Source organism: Nilaparvata lugens, chromosome 3, assembly GCF_014356525.2.
Source record: "Nilaparvata lugens isolate BPH chromosome 3, ASM1435652v1, whole genome shotgun sequence".
In the NCBI taxonomy this organism is placed as follows: Eukaryota; Metazoa; Arthropoda; class Insecta; order Hemiptera; family Delphacidae; genus Nilaparvata; species Nilaparvata lugens.
The window spans coordinates 29,390,190-29,405,250 of NC_052506.1; the positions used below are offsets into that span (position 1 = coordinate 29,390,190).

General features: G+C 33.5%; 1 protein-coding gene across 1 annotated transcript in view; it reads left to right on the forward strand.

The window, feature by feature from the left end:
* Window positions 1-15,061, forward strand: part of LOC111055736 (protein amalgam) — a 418,452-nt gene that overhangs the window by 290,720 nt on the left and 112,671 nt on the right. The gene's annotated exons all lie outside the window — the stretch shown is intronic.

The window sequence follows — 15,061 nt, forward strand, 5'->3', positions numbered from 1 at the left end:
ATAGAAATTCAGAAATTGGGGTACCTTAATTTTTTTCGGAAGGCAATACTTTCCTTACCTATTGTAATAGGGCAAGGAAAGTAATTTTCATGAGGTCAAGAAAAAGTTTAGATTTTGGCAGACCATTGCCATAAGTAAGTTCAATGTAAAGATAATTCACAGAAATTCTATGTACATTGAGTAAGTTTGTATATGATTTTTCGTGATTCTGTTCTAGTTATACCGATAGAATAGAGACCTATGATTCAATTCTCTCCCATTTTCGAAAGTAGACATGAACATCTCCTCATGAAAAAGAACTACTGGATAGTATATTACTGGTGAGGATATTACGTTCAATGCCGTAATAGAATGCAGTATAATTAATCAGATTATTTGTGAGAAACATTCTTGATATTACAACTTCAGCGCATAGCGCTGTCGGCGGAGAACTGTGATTACAAGCCAGCCTAGCCGTTTACGTTTTAGATTATGTTGTAACTCATTGTTTGGTCACGTACGTTTTTGAAAAATATTTTATTTGCAGTTTTTATAAAAATGTAGGTGGATGAAAAATGTTGTGTATATTACGAGTGAAAAATGTATATTCTCTATAATCTAAAACGTAAACGGCTAGGCTGGCTTGTAATCACAGTTCTCCGCCGACAGCGATATGCGCTGAAGTTGTAACAGCAATGGCCGCCACAATTACAACTAAGATGAAATTCCCGTTTCAAATTTGATTAGTTAATGATGAATATTCGTTGACTGCTATTTTGAATAACATGGAATATAAAAAAACATTTATACGTTTTTTTAGTATAGTGATATGAAGTTTGTAATAATTTTAGTATACATTTATAAGTAATAAATTTCATACATTGATCAAATGTCTGGTTGAGGTATTGAATTTAGTTGGTTTAATAACTACTCCATATGCTTCCTCATCTGAGCTTAGACCTTCTAACCTATTTCAAATGTACGTTTTTGAAATAGAGATGCTTCCCATGCTATTCAAATGGAGTGACTTTCACGCTCTAGGGAATTTTTCTGTTTTTTCCTCCCGTGAGCAGAAAGGTGACACTTTAGTATTATGTTCCAGGGAGTAAAGTAAGCACTTTAGATAGGAGGTGGAGAAAAAAATTTTTGACATTGTGAGAGTACTCCTAATCAGCACTATGATTGATACTAAGAAAAACCAGAAGGATATTAGAAATCGATAATTTTAGCGATCGTACACTTCTATTTGAGTTTTCCTATCCATGGAATGAGATCAGAGCGTGTAATTGAATGTGATCCGCTTTCGTATTATACAAGAGTCTATTCTCAGACATCTCTCAGTATTATGGGAAATCGTACATATATGGCCATTCATTTCCTCTGCTGTTCTATTCCTTCAAGATTATCTGGACTCACATATTATGTCATATTTCATTCCTACTATTTTCTCAACTTCTTATTATCTCCGAAAAAAAATGCTCCGTTGCCCAGACTGCTATATTTCACCAAAGTGCTCAAAAACAGGGAGGAGCTCACTGTCAACATTTATAAAGAATGTTTCTCACAAATAATCTGATTAATTATACTGCATTCTATTACGGCATTGAAAGTAATATCCTCACCAGTAATATACTACCCAGTAGTTCTTTTTCATGAGGAGATGTTCATGTCTAATTTCGAAAATGGGAGAGAATTGAATCATAGGAATCATAGAAATTCTATCGGTGTAACTAGAACAGAATCACGAAAAATCATTTACAAAGTTACTCAATGTACATAGAATTTCTGTGAATTATCTTTACATTGAACTTACTTATGGCAATGGTCTGCCAAAATCTAAACTTTTTCTTGACCTCATGAAAATTACTTTCCTTGTCCTATTACAATAGGTAAGGAAAGTATTGCCTTCCGAAAAAAATTAAGGTACCCGAATTTCTGAATTTCTATTCGTTTCAAGGTCCACTGAGTACAAAAAAATTGGTTTTTGGCTATTGGTCTGTATGTGAGTGTGTGTGTGTGTGTGTGTGTGTGTGTGTGTATGTGTGTGTTTTTTGTATGAGTGTATGTGCGTCTGTGTACACGATATCTGATCTCCCAATTAACGGAATGACACTAAATTTGGAACGTAAGGTCTTTACAATATAAGGATCCGACACGTACAATTTCAATCAAATGCAATTCAAGATGGCGGCTAAAATGGCGAAAATGTTGCCAAAAGCAGGGGTTTTTCGCGATTTTCTCGAAAACGACCTCAACGATTTTGATGAAAAATGAAAAATAAAAAGATTTCAAATAGTCTACTAAAAAAAGTAAAAATGAAACATATCGAAAATCAAAATTTATAAAAATTAAAAAGTTTTATAATAAATAATGAAGAAAAATTTTATCAATTATAGAATAAATAACATTTATAACTGAACGACGTCCCAAACAATATGCACACCCACAATGATATACCAACTATTTATTCAATCAGATTATGCTTACACAAGGTTTAATAATTATCATATAACGCTTTCCGGTATTTAGCGCGAGAAAACCAGAAGACATCTAGGCGCCCAGACAAGCTGTTATAAGTTAGTAGGGGTAAAGTGAGAATACTGTCTCAAAGCTGGCTCAAACCTGGCTCAAAGCTGCCCCCAAATCTGCCCCAAATCTGATTCTTGGTTCTAACCTTGCCCAATCCAATGTAATCTGATCTAACCTAACCTAGCCATACCCCTAATCTCACAATAAGCCTCAAATGAAGATTTCCCACTGTTTTGGAAAAAAAACTAGATCCAGCTTTTTTTTATTTCTTGAATAACTAAGAAACCGTTAATTTTACAAAAAATCTACAAGAGTAACTTTTTCCAGTAAATCTAATAACGAATCCATTGACACCCCATTTGTCAAGATTGGACAAAAAATAAGGATCTCATGGGAAAACTAGATCCAGTTTTTTTATTTCTTGAATAACTAGGAAACCATTAATTTTACAAAAAATCTACAAGAGTTTTCTTTTTCCAGTAAATCTAATAACGAATCCATTTGTCAAGATTGAACAGAAAATATTGATACATTTGTAGATAATACTTTTGATTTGAATATTGTCTAGTTCTTTGTTATTTATAGAAGATTTATTATACTCTTTTTACTGTTCCACTCAGTGGTGTATATTCAAACTCATTATCATAGAGGATTAAACAGTAGGCACTGGTTTTTTCTGAGAAATTATTTGTTGTTTCCAATGTCAACTTTATGTCTATTGCACCAGATTTCAATAGTTCATTTTGCTTACTACAGTCTATAACAACCAATGGTGCATATTCATCAAATGTTTTATACTCAATTGATGTACTGCTGTTATAAGGATAGTATTCATTTTGGAATTCAGAGAACATGTGATACAATAAATGTTTATTACCAACAATATTTTCATAGGGGAATGATTGAGCATTTAAATAGAGATTAACATTGTTCAGATTACAGAAATCGAAATGTGACCTGTTAGCAGTTATAACATTTTTCCTATTCTTTTGAAATCCAAGAATAATGAATCTAGGTTTCAATATGTTTGAAGTTGTCTTAACTGTCTATAGAAGATTGGTAGTTTCAGGTAATTGTGGAAATTCATGCAATTCCCATGATCTGAATGGAATGGTAATTGGTATATCACTATGTGTTAAACTCAGCAGATCAATACGAACAGTGTCAGAAGCATGTATATAGGGTACTTTCCATTGTAGTTTTGTAATATCAATTTTCACCGATTTTGCTGTCTCTGATTCAATACAATTTAAGTCTGATGATGATCTTAATAGAACAATTTCCTGACGAACATTTAATAGAACTTTTCTATAGTCTTCCATTACTCCTAACCACATATCCAGAGGAATGCAAAAGCAGAATTTATCTAAACTTTTCCATCCAGTCAACTTCCATCCTGCATTCTCCATAATTTTTTCATTGAGTTTTGATTGATGTAGATAGTTTTTCATGGTTGTTGTCAATCCTACATTACGTGTGCGATCAACTTCAACCCCTCCCAATTCATATCTGATTTCATCAAATAGGTATGCAACTCCATTATTGATAAGTGAAAAGTCCTTGGTTTCAACATCATTCTTATCTTTCACTTTGATTTCGCCTTCAATTATGAGAAAACTTCTACTTGGAAGTGTATAAATATCTTCTTGTTTTAAACTAATTCGAATTTCATCATTGTAATTAAATGTCTGTTGAATATATGGTGTGTGAGTGATATACTCATATTTGGTAATACTCTCATCAAGATGTACACTCTGATCAACAAGTAATATATCTGACTTGACTTCTTTCTTATACATTTTTATTATATATTTTTTTCTTCTCAATACAACCTGAGGTGAGTTTTCAAGCTTAGCTGGTTAAAGGCAGAGGGTCAAGCCCCCCCAACCGCCCCCCCTTGTGGGGGGGGGGGGTTTAGTACCAAGGTTTGCTTAAGAAAGGGTCTCAACATAAAAATGCTTGTTGCTCAGTTTCAGAGTTAGGATCCCTTGACAAATAATGGATTTACTGGAAAAAATTATTCTTAGTTATTCAAGAAATTGGATCCACTTTTTCCATATTTTCTGTTCAATCTTGACAAATGGATTCGTTATTAGATTTACTGGAAAAAGAAAACTCTTGTAGATTTTTTGTAAAATTAATGGTTTCCTAGTTATTCAAGAAATAAAAAAACTGGATCTAGTTTTCCCATGAGATCCTTATTTTTTGTTCAATCTTGACAAATGGGGTGTCAATGGATTCGTTATTAGATTTACTGGAAAAAGTTACTCTTGTAGATTTTTTGTAAAATTAACGGTTTCTTAGTTATTCAAGAAATAAAAAAAAGCTGGATCTAGTTTTTTTTCCAAAACAGTGGGAAATCTTCATTTGAGGTTTATTGTGAGATTAGGGGTATGGCTAGGTTAGGTTAGATCAGATTACATTGGATTGGGCAAGGTTAGAACCAAGAATCAGATTTGGGGCAGATTTGGGGGCAGCTTTGAGCCAGGTTTGAGCCAGCTTTGAGACAGTATTCTCACTTTACCCCTACTTAAGTTCTTTGCATCCTATTCAATAGTGCAAAAAATCGCATTCAATGAGGAATGCAGTGAGGCATGCAATATATAGTCTACATAGCTGCTGATTTTCACCAAGTTTATAAATAAAATAAATGGATAAATAAATGTTTATTTCCCAAAATTGTTAGAAAATTGTCTTCAAACTTTCCCTTCAGAGAGAAAAAACTGCACTTTTCACTCTAGATATACAAATAACTATTTCAGGACAGTATATGGGAAGTAATGTCTCTACTCTCACTTTCATCTTATCAATAGCAAGTGAAGGATCCAGAAGGTTAAGTGCATAACCTTCAATTAATAACACACTGTGTCTTATTTGTTTTGTTTTTTTTTTTTAGAAATTCACTTTTCCTAGTTAGTTTTCGAAGGATTCTTGTAGTTATCTATATTTTAGTCTTCTACGTGATAGAAGTACTCCTAATTCACAGGATATACCAGATTAGACTTCCACTGAATCTATCAAAGATAAATCTTATGAAATGAGTACAATATATCTAGTTTTGTAAGTAATAGAATGTGTGGATATGCAAAATCATTCTAGTATGGATTTTTACATTCTATCATCTCCTGTATTAAATATGAATATGCATGAGGGTTCCAATGATTTTCATTAAAAATATGAACTTTTAGGAAACGTGTGTGACTGGACCATTCATAAAATTATGAAAATTGGTAAACCATATTATGAAAATTTTGGAAAGAACTTTTCCCTAAGCATATACATTCTAGTAAATGATAGCCTACATCTTTTCAAATAAGTATTAGGCCATTGAAGTGTATGTAAAACTCTGATGTGGTACACTCACACAATTTTCCTTGCTCATATTTGAAACTACGATCAGACTTCTGTATATGGTTAATTATAATTTGTTTTCAGAGTACTTTTTCCTTTGTGTAAATTGTGAAATTCGATGATTTTTTTAGTCATCATTTCTTTAAAGTCGTCAAAACAGCTGTTCTACAGATGAAATATCTCGACTATGTATTCTTTTTATGAACTGCGCTACCTACCTACCTCATGCACGAGAAGGAGGTTACTAGGTCCATTTCTCAAGGATGGGGTAGACCCCCCACTAGTTTCCCAGTAAGGAGACTCATGCCAGTTGATAGAGCTGATAAATTACTACACAGAGTATGAATTTGAGGAAAAATCGGTCAAGTTATTTTGAGAAAATCCTGAATAACGTGTTTTTTTTAGTAATTATCCGCCATTTTTCTCAAGAATATTACGGAGCTCCTGCAATTTTCCCAGAAATGAGACTCATGTCAGTTGATAGGGCTCATGAATAAGATATCCATGGTATAATTTTGAAGAAAATGGTTAGAGCCGTTTTCGAGAAAACCGTGAAAAAACATGGTTTTTTAGTAATCATCCGCCATTTTGAATTCAATTTCTTATTGTCAGATCTTCATGGTATAAGGACCTTAAGTTCAAAATTTCAAGTCTATCGGTTGATTAGGAATGGAGTTATCGTGTTCACATATGTACATATATATATATATACACACACACACACACACACACACACACACACACACACACACACAGACCAACACCCAAAATTCATGTTTTTGGACTCAGGGGACCTTGAAACGTATAGAAAACTTGAAAGTAGTGTACCTTATTTTTTTTGGAAAGCAATACTTTCCTTACCTATGGGAAAAGGGCAAGGAAAGTAAAAAGGAAAGATATGTAAAGATATCTGTATTAAAGATAAATTTGATTACTAATAAATATCAAAATAAGAGCTGAATTGAATGTAGAATTGGATATCCTAGAGAAATATCGGGAGAATTGGTCCACTCATTTACTCATAATGCCATGCAATAGGCTAACAATATAAGCATGGGAGCACAAACCGGAAGGAAAGCGAGGCATAGGAAGACCTAGAAAGAAATGGATGCCGGTATAGGCCAGTAAAGCCTAATCCTTGTGAGAAGATGATGGTGAATAAATTTATAGAGATTATGATAAAAATATATTGGGGTTGTACCACATATTATGTTATAAGTGTATCATTTTTATAGGTGTTAGCCTACATTGAAAGATGAATGTTAGGTTAGCCCATCAACGATGATGAATATTAGAAGAGTAGTTATATTCATTAATCAACTCACACAAGTTAATTGATTGGATTATTGTTCGCTTTCCAAAAAAAATCATGGATATCATAGAGTCCATTGAATAATTGGCATGTAGCGTCTACTGTAGTTTAATTACTGACAGTTTTTAAATTCAAACTTTCTGTGGAAGGAAGGCCCTTATAAACTAACTCAACACATGGAATTTTTTATGACTTTCAATAATCATATTTTACAATATTTGCATTTTTTGAGCTGAATAGGACACTTTGATGATGGAGGAGGTAGTCTCTCATTCGAAAATTCCAAATTCTATTAATGCTGCATGAATGACTTGAATAATTATTGTGGAAAGAGTTAAGCCCAAATATAAATGAGAGGGGACGAAATAATCCAGAATTGTACCAAAAGGGTTCATAGACTTGACATGGACTGGGATGATGATATTCCTTATCATCCTGAATTTCTCTGCAATAATTGGATAATAATTGCATTTCAATATATTTCTGTTTTTCATGAGATTTTAACATGGATACTCTACTATTAAAAAGCTCCTTACGTTCATTTTCCCGTTCAAAGCAGCTCATCATTGTTATTTCTGTTTTATCAAACGTGAATACTGAATAGGAATTGTAGGAAAACTTTAATATTGCAGGAAAAGACTCTCAATAAGCTTGAGATGTACAGTTCTACGAGTCTTTTTCAAGCTGTAAAATCCAAGCACGCTCCAGTGAATGGAAAGGTGAGTTAGCTAAGACAACAGTTTACTGTTTATAGCTGAAAAGTCCTGAGAGAAGAAATGGGCATTGATGTGGTACTGCTGTTGTTATGAGTGGGGGGTGTTGAGGGTTGGAGAGGGGGCGCATTTGGACAGTTGCCCGCGATGCTGCAAACAAAACTCCCTACTCTTCCTTCTATAAACAGTTTGGCAATGCGTGGAAGTTCCTGGTGCAATCCTCACTTTCTCAGATCGGAATAACTACCAAGTTTTCCAGTTACGATCTTAGAGCAGCTCCTGTGAGACTCTACTACTTTTCACAAAACAAGAGGATCCGGGCAAAATGAAAATACAGTGCAGTCGAAACGCAAAGTTTTGTGTCCAGAATAACACTCCCATTTCACCGATCAACAATAAACTCTGTCAAAACTCCGACAGGCAAATAGACTGTTGCAACTCAACATGATGTTCTTGATTATTGAACAGAAATGGGATAGCAGCTTTCAAGTTTTCAACTTACGAATGGTTGATGGTTGGAGATGAGCCAATTCTAGTGATCATTGTCTGATGCACTTATTATGATTTTAATAATGATCATAACAAAAATAATTATCATAAACATGTCCAGTTCATGAGATGTAAGTGGAACTAATACACTGCTACGACCCATACAAATCCTCCTATTTCTAACCAATGTATTCTACATGATATTGTATTTATTACATTTTTCTTACTCTTATTCAATTAATTTGTGCAGATTTATAGACTTATATAACCAATTAAAAATTAGAAAAATACGTCCTGTTGAAATCTGTTCTCCAAGGTAAGATCTGTGGCAGAAGAGTACCAGGAAGAAGGAGAATATGTCTGAAAAACCTGCATACATGGTTCTCCAAGACAACAATAGAACTTTTCAGGATGGCTGTGAATAGCATATCCATAGTCGGGCTGATCGCCAATATTCGGAACTATCAGAAGAAGAAGATGATCAATTTATAGTATGCAATTCTCCTTCAATCCATTCATTCTACTATTTCTCGTACTACTGCTACTGATTGCTTTCAAAGTTACTCAAAAAAAATAGAAGACTAGATACAAAATTAGAAGATAAAATTCAGCTAGTAAATTCATTCTTGGAAAAACCTGTTACCTACATAATTAATTTTCATCGAAATTCAGTTGAAAAGTTGACATAATTTTGAAAATAACCTCCATTCAAATACATTATTTTCATCATCCACTACTAGATCATTCTTTTTTTTTACTTCCAACAAAGCTGGTGTATGTTACAGAAAAGCTCTTGTCAATACTGTAATGAGTAATTAATTGAACCTATTAGCTATGATACTGGAATATAGATGCCCGAGGAGGGTATCAGATACGTTAATGAATAATCATATAATTTGAAGCATCATGTAACAGTTTGATGTGTCACTATCATGATTCCTCTAGTATGCATCATTTTCGTGCACTTTGTTTCATTCTCTCCCATGGTGAAACGAATACAGTTTGCAATAACAGTCATTATAGGTTTGGTCCAGTAACAGAATACTGTGTCTGCCCGAGGCATCTCAGTGTGTTCTCTCTCCATATACGTCATTGTACCCTAATTAGATTGCTTATCAGTAATTGAGCCAGTCACTTGAATGAGCTCAGTGCATATTATATCAATTCATCTAGTAGTCTTAGTTCAATTAGTATTCACTTCATCAATTAATGTAATTGCTACACACGTTCGATTGGCTCATTCAGGAGTATCAATGGGATGGTTGGTTATAGATTAGAGATTACCACCTCATTTCTACTGTAATTTAAAAAAAGGATTGTACATCCTGTTTGATTGGATTCTGATATAATCGATTTTTTCCACTTCATTTCACACTGCACAGTGTGGTTGGTTGATCCGTCAACGTGACATTCATACAATCCGATTCAAAGGCAGAACAAAGCCACCTCCTGGTTTACATGAGCTGTAAAACTTTAACTGGTTTTGTCGCACCTCTTATTACAGGTATAGTTGGTTGTTTTATTCCCATGCAATATGTTTGGCTGTATACCACCAGGAAATGACAAAGGAACTAATCCAATTTCTTGTATAGTATGAGTTGATGTGGAAGTCATTAGAGACAAAATGAAGCAAACATTTTCAGTCGGGGCGAGCTGTTTTACTGTTTTCTGCGCTAGAGTGAAGACGTTTTCCGCTACACTTGGGCAACGTTTGCTCCATGAACAAGACTCACGACTTCATATCCTTCTAGACCGAAGCTCTGCTCTGCACCTCTGCTCATTCCTTCTGCACTCAACAGTCGGGCTCAATGAGTCGGAATTCAATCACAAGAAGATTGTAGTTGCAGTACCACCTGAACTTTTTTTACGATCCTCAATAAAACTGTATGTTATGATAATTATTGTGGGCATTGATGTATGGGAAATATAAAATACAACAATAGAATCTGGGTAGTGTGTAAGAATATTCATTGAAGAATATATTCAAGAATCATTGAAAAATGTGTAAGATTTGATTGAAGAATGGGTAATAGACTATTGATTTAAGAATGTACTTGAATCGTCCTGTATACAAAAACAATTATTGCAGGATGGAGGAAACAAAACTAGGAGGAAACAAGTAATTGAAAACGAGAACTGTTTCACGAAGTAATCTACTCACGGAAAAATGATAATATCGTTCATTCTTGAATCGTAAACTTTCAAAAAGAAACTAAATAATAATCATGCCGATCATAGAATCTTAATAATAGAGTAAAATCTTTCCTGTTTTGGACATGGGAGATTTCTATATTACTCATAAATGATCTTAATATTCAATAAATAGAATGAAAGAACTCCAGAATTCAATGAGTGGAATAAAGAAGTTCCTGAATTCAATATTATCCCTGATATATAATGGGCGATGAACGGTAGAAATAAATGGAGCTGAATACTCTATATTCAGTATAGGCTACAACTGAAACCTCTTCCCAGTTGAGATGAATTATTAAAATGTTGTACTACCAATTCATGTAAGCTAATATAATTTTGGAATCATGAAATCTGTTGAGCTAAAAATTATGTTTAGTATGAGTTTCAATGAAAGCCAGTCAATTACGGTGATTAGAATCTATTACATTAAATTCACTTCTCATTTTGATATCTTAAAATAATGAAATCTGTACGGTAAAGCTGGAAATTGAATTCATTATAGGTTACAAGTGGAACCTTTTCTCAATTGAGATAATCTTAAATGTTTCACTTTCAATTAATAAATCAATTTTAAATCTTGCACTTTCGAAACTAAAATGGTTACTTAATCCTCATCATACAAAATAAAACAACCCAATTACGTCGATATAATGAACTCAGTAATGAATTTGCTGAAATATCACTGCGTTTTCCACCTCCTCTTCGTCCATGCAACGCACGAGCATCAACTCCCCTCCCATGAAGAAACAGATCCAGCCAGCGAGCCAGCGTCAATGTCCTCATGCGTTGGCCCTCCTTGCGAATCTGATTACAAATCCCTTCCAACCCTTGGGTCGGTAAACAGTTTTTGCTGTTTATTAGCTATCCTAATATTCATAGAGCTCACCAACGTACCCTTATCCAGTATCTCAATTACTATCTGGGAAGGGTCGAGAGAAAGTTACTCTCAAAGTCCGATGATGTTTTGCTACCCCGTTGCTGAATCAATCACTGTATTCATTTATTAATCGTCCGTAGCATGCTATTTGATCTGGTTGAGTTCTGACCTATAAACTGAGTTTTCGAATCACTTTTAAAATATTTTATTCAAAAGTAGCATCATGTTTCTCTCGCCCTTTAAGGTGCTTTATCTCACCTTCTATTTCCATATCAATTGTTCCTGTAGATTCACGTACATATTTCCAATTCGACTGCGATAAAACAACGTGATAGATATTGAAATTTAGGCTATTTTCACACTCATTCGGTTCGTTTCGTTTTCGATTCGTTTTCGGAAAATTCCGATAAGTGTGGAACGGTAACTCGGTTTGAATTCGGTACCGAATAGAAACCGGATAGAACCGAACGCCCACTTGACTCTAATAAATTCCATCAGGTTTCAATTCGTTGCTAGCGAGAGGCTACTTTCACACACTTTCGGTTCGGTTCGGTTCGTTTCGTTTTCGGCAAATTCCGATAAGTGTGAAACGATGATTCGGTTTGAATTCGGTACCGAATAGCAATCGCATAGCACCGAACGCCCCCTTGACACGAATAGATTTCGTTATATTCGAATTCTTTGCTAGAGAACAGGAAAAAACAAAGTCTTTTACACACGCTTGCCTTTTTTGTTTTTATTTTAACCTGATATCGTGATTATCTGTTTCAAAATTTTCCAAGTCAAAATCATATGATTAACTCATTTCTGCTAGTTCACAGAAACATTTTTTCTCAATGAATAGTTTGCTAAAAAAATATGAAAGATATAAATTGAAACTTAGGGAGAATTTTTATTTTTTTTATTTTTCCATGAATATTAAATGATTGCATCAATGGAGAGAAGAGATGAAGGTTATATACCATGTGTCAAAACAAGGAACAAATTTTCATTAAAAAAAATAATCTCTCTGAACATCTAAAATTAACATAATCAAAAAGAAAATATTCAAATAATTAACAATTTTTAATTAATTATTAATTTTTTTTAATCAAGAAATAACATCTTACAAATTAACACCAACTGTTATTATTTAAATATTCCAGCTTGAACTGTGAAAATCCCAACACAGCTGTATTTGAAAAGAAAATACCTAATTAGAACCGTACGAATTGAAACCTGACATGTATGAAAGCCTCATTCGTTTCCGGTAACGAGCTGAACCGAACTGAAAACGAACCGAACCGAATGAAACCGAAAGCGTGTGAAGCTAGCCTTACCTGATTGATTTTGTCAGATTACGTAATTATACTGTCGTTAAATTTAGCACATACGTGTAACTAGTCGAAATATATTGTTTACAAATTAATTATTCCTCTAAGGAAGGAATTTTTCAGCAATGTGGATTTTTTTAGGAAATTGAATTATATACTGTGATGAATTTTTTAAATAGACCTCATGAGAAGAGAGGAAAATTGTGATTACCTTTTAAAATGAAAGAATTTGATAAAGAAATGGTTAGCGACCGAGCGATAAAGCTTACTTATCAGTAACTGTACATTAGATAAGAGTACCGTTCTGTACTGAATATTTTCTAGAGAATTATTTAATAAAATTATAACTATTCTGCAAATAAAGTATGAACCATTTATGAATTGCTCATTGAATTTTGAGGTTACACTTTGTTTACTACCGATCAGATGTTTTGAAGCAGCTCAAACACAGCTGACTGATTCAGCGAATTTTAAATGTCATGCCAGATTCATGCAAGCTATAATTTTATTTCTAAAAAAGTAAAAAACTATCAATAAAGGACCAAGAATTTCGAATAAAAAATAAAATGTTTGTATTATTGTTGAAATTATTTATTACTTAAAAAATTATATTATAATGTCAAGTATTATTGTAACTAAATAGGTCGTAGCATGAGCATTATATTATTGATAAAAAAAAGCAGAAATTAATTATAACAGTCTCAGACATAATAAAAATTGTATAAGAATATTCATTTATTAATTATTACTTCAACTGACCCACATGGTGATTGAATATCTTTGGCAAGTCTAAGCCAATCATAGTGCATAGAAATAGCACCAAAAAGGTGATCGTTTGAAAACAACATATGTTAATCTACTATCAGACAACAAACCTGCCTTATCATATACGCTAGCACATGTACATTGTATAAGAGGAACTATGTCTAGGAGATTAAGCAGTTGTGAGAATTATACAAATTGAGTTATTATTGTAATTAAAGGAATTATATTCTACTGCTTGCCACTGACGTCACGTCTACGTCACAATCGTTCTACCAATGGCAAATTTCCATGAAAATTTATTACACCGAGATTCTCAGAAAAAGGTTCTGGCCAAGAAGCTGAGAAGAAGACGTGGCACTTCCCTTTTGAAATCCTCACCGTTCAGACCTCGTTAAAGTTACCAAGACCTATTTGTAAGATTTTCGTTCGATTTTATATGTTCTATTTGTGAGCCAATATTTTAGGTTAATCTATTTGTTATTTGTAAATCTATTTTCATCAATCGATAAATTAAAAGTTTTAAGTTAAATTATCCCTTAATTAATTTGGTGAAGGAGATATTAAATTAAAATTCCCCACGTGCTGAGACCGAAGCTTGGACCGCCGCCGATCAAACGATTTTGATCTAAAGAAGAAAACCACGACCGCCAAGGAATTTCACGTGAGTTATGAGTTTAAAGGGGCCCCAATCTACGCTTCGAAAATATTTCAGTGCAGAAAAATATAAAATTTTCTTCGTTAAATTATTGGCCATGCCGACAAGCGCTTATTAGTCATTAAGAGCCTAGAATTTATTCATATAGAATTTATAAGAACTTGTAGTTGATTAACTATCCTCCGCTGCCAGAACCACGACCCCGAACAATTTTAAAAAACATTTTTTATTCATTTTTCATTATTTTTTTTCAAAACTGTTAAATTTTATCAATTGTAAAATTCTGTCGAATCATGCATGATATCATGCGAGTACAAGAAAATTGCTAATCATTTTTGTTAATATTAAACCACTTTCAATCTGTAAATCATATTCTGAATCTGCACTGTGAGATCATATATTTTATTATAATATATTTCAATTTTGGTTAATTCGTTTTCTGAGTTCGATTATTTCTTAAGCCTGTCAATTATTGTGACTGATACGTTCTATATCATCAAGAACCGATCGAATACGATCATTGAAATAATTGAATTAAGCTGGATATTGGAACAGGTCTAAGTGGATGTAGTGAGTGGGGTCAGACCGAGATATTTGTTCTTTGTCCTTACCTGCTCATATATCAGCTTTTATCTGTTACCAACCTCGACTTAGGAGCGAATACATCAACAGTACAGCAGATGCAGCCAGAGATCATATAATTTCCTACAATAGAGCTTAAAACCCGACAAGACTCTGTTCTCGAAATATATTCTGAACGATATTTGGTCCAAGTACCGTATTTTAATCTTCCAGAACTTATTAGAGACGCAGTCCCGTAAATTATCTACATCGGGATTTTTGCTCGACCTGTATGATTTTGTATGCTCATTCTTCACAGGTAAT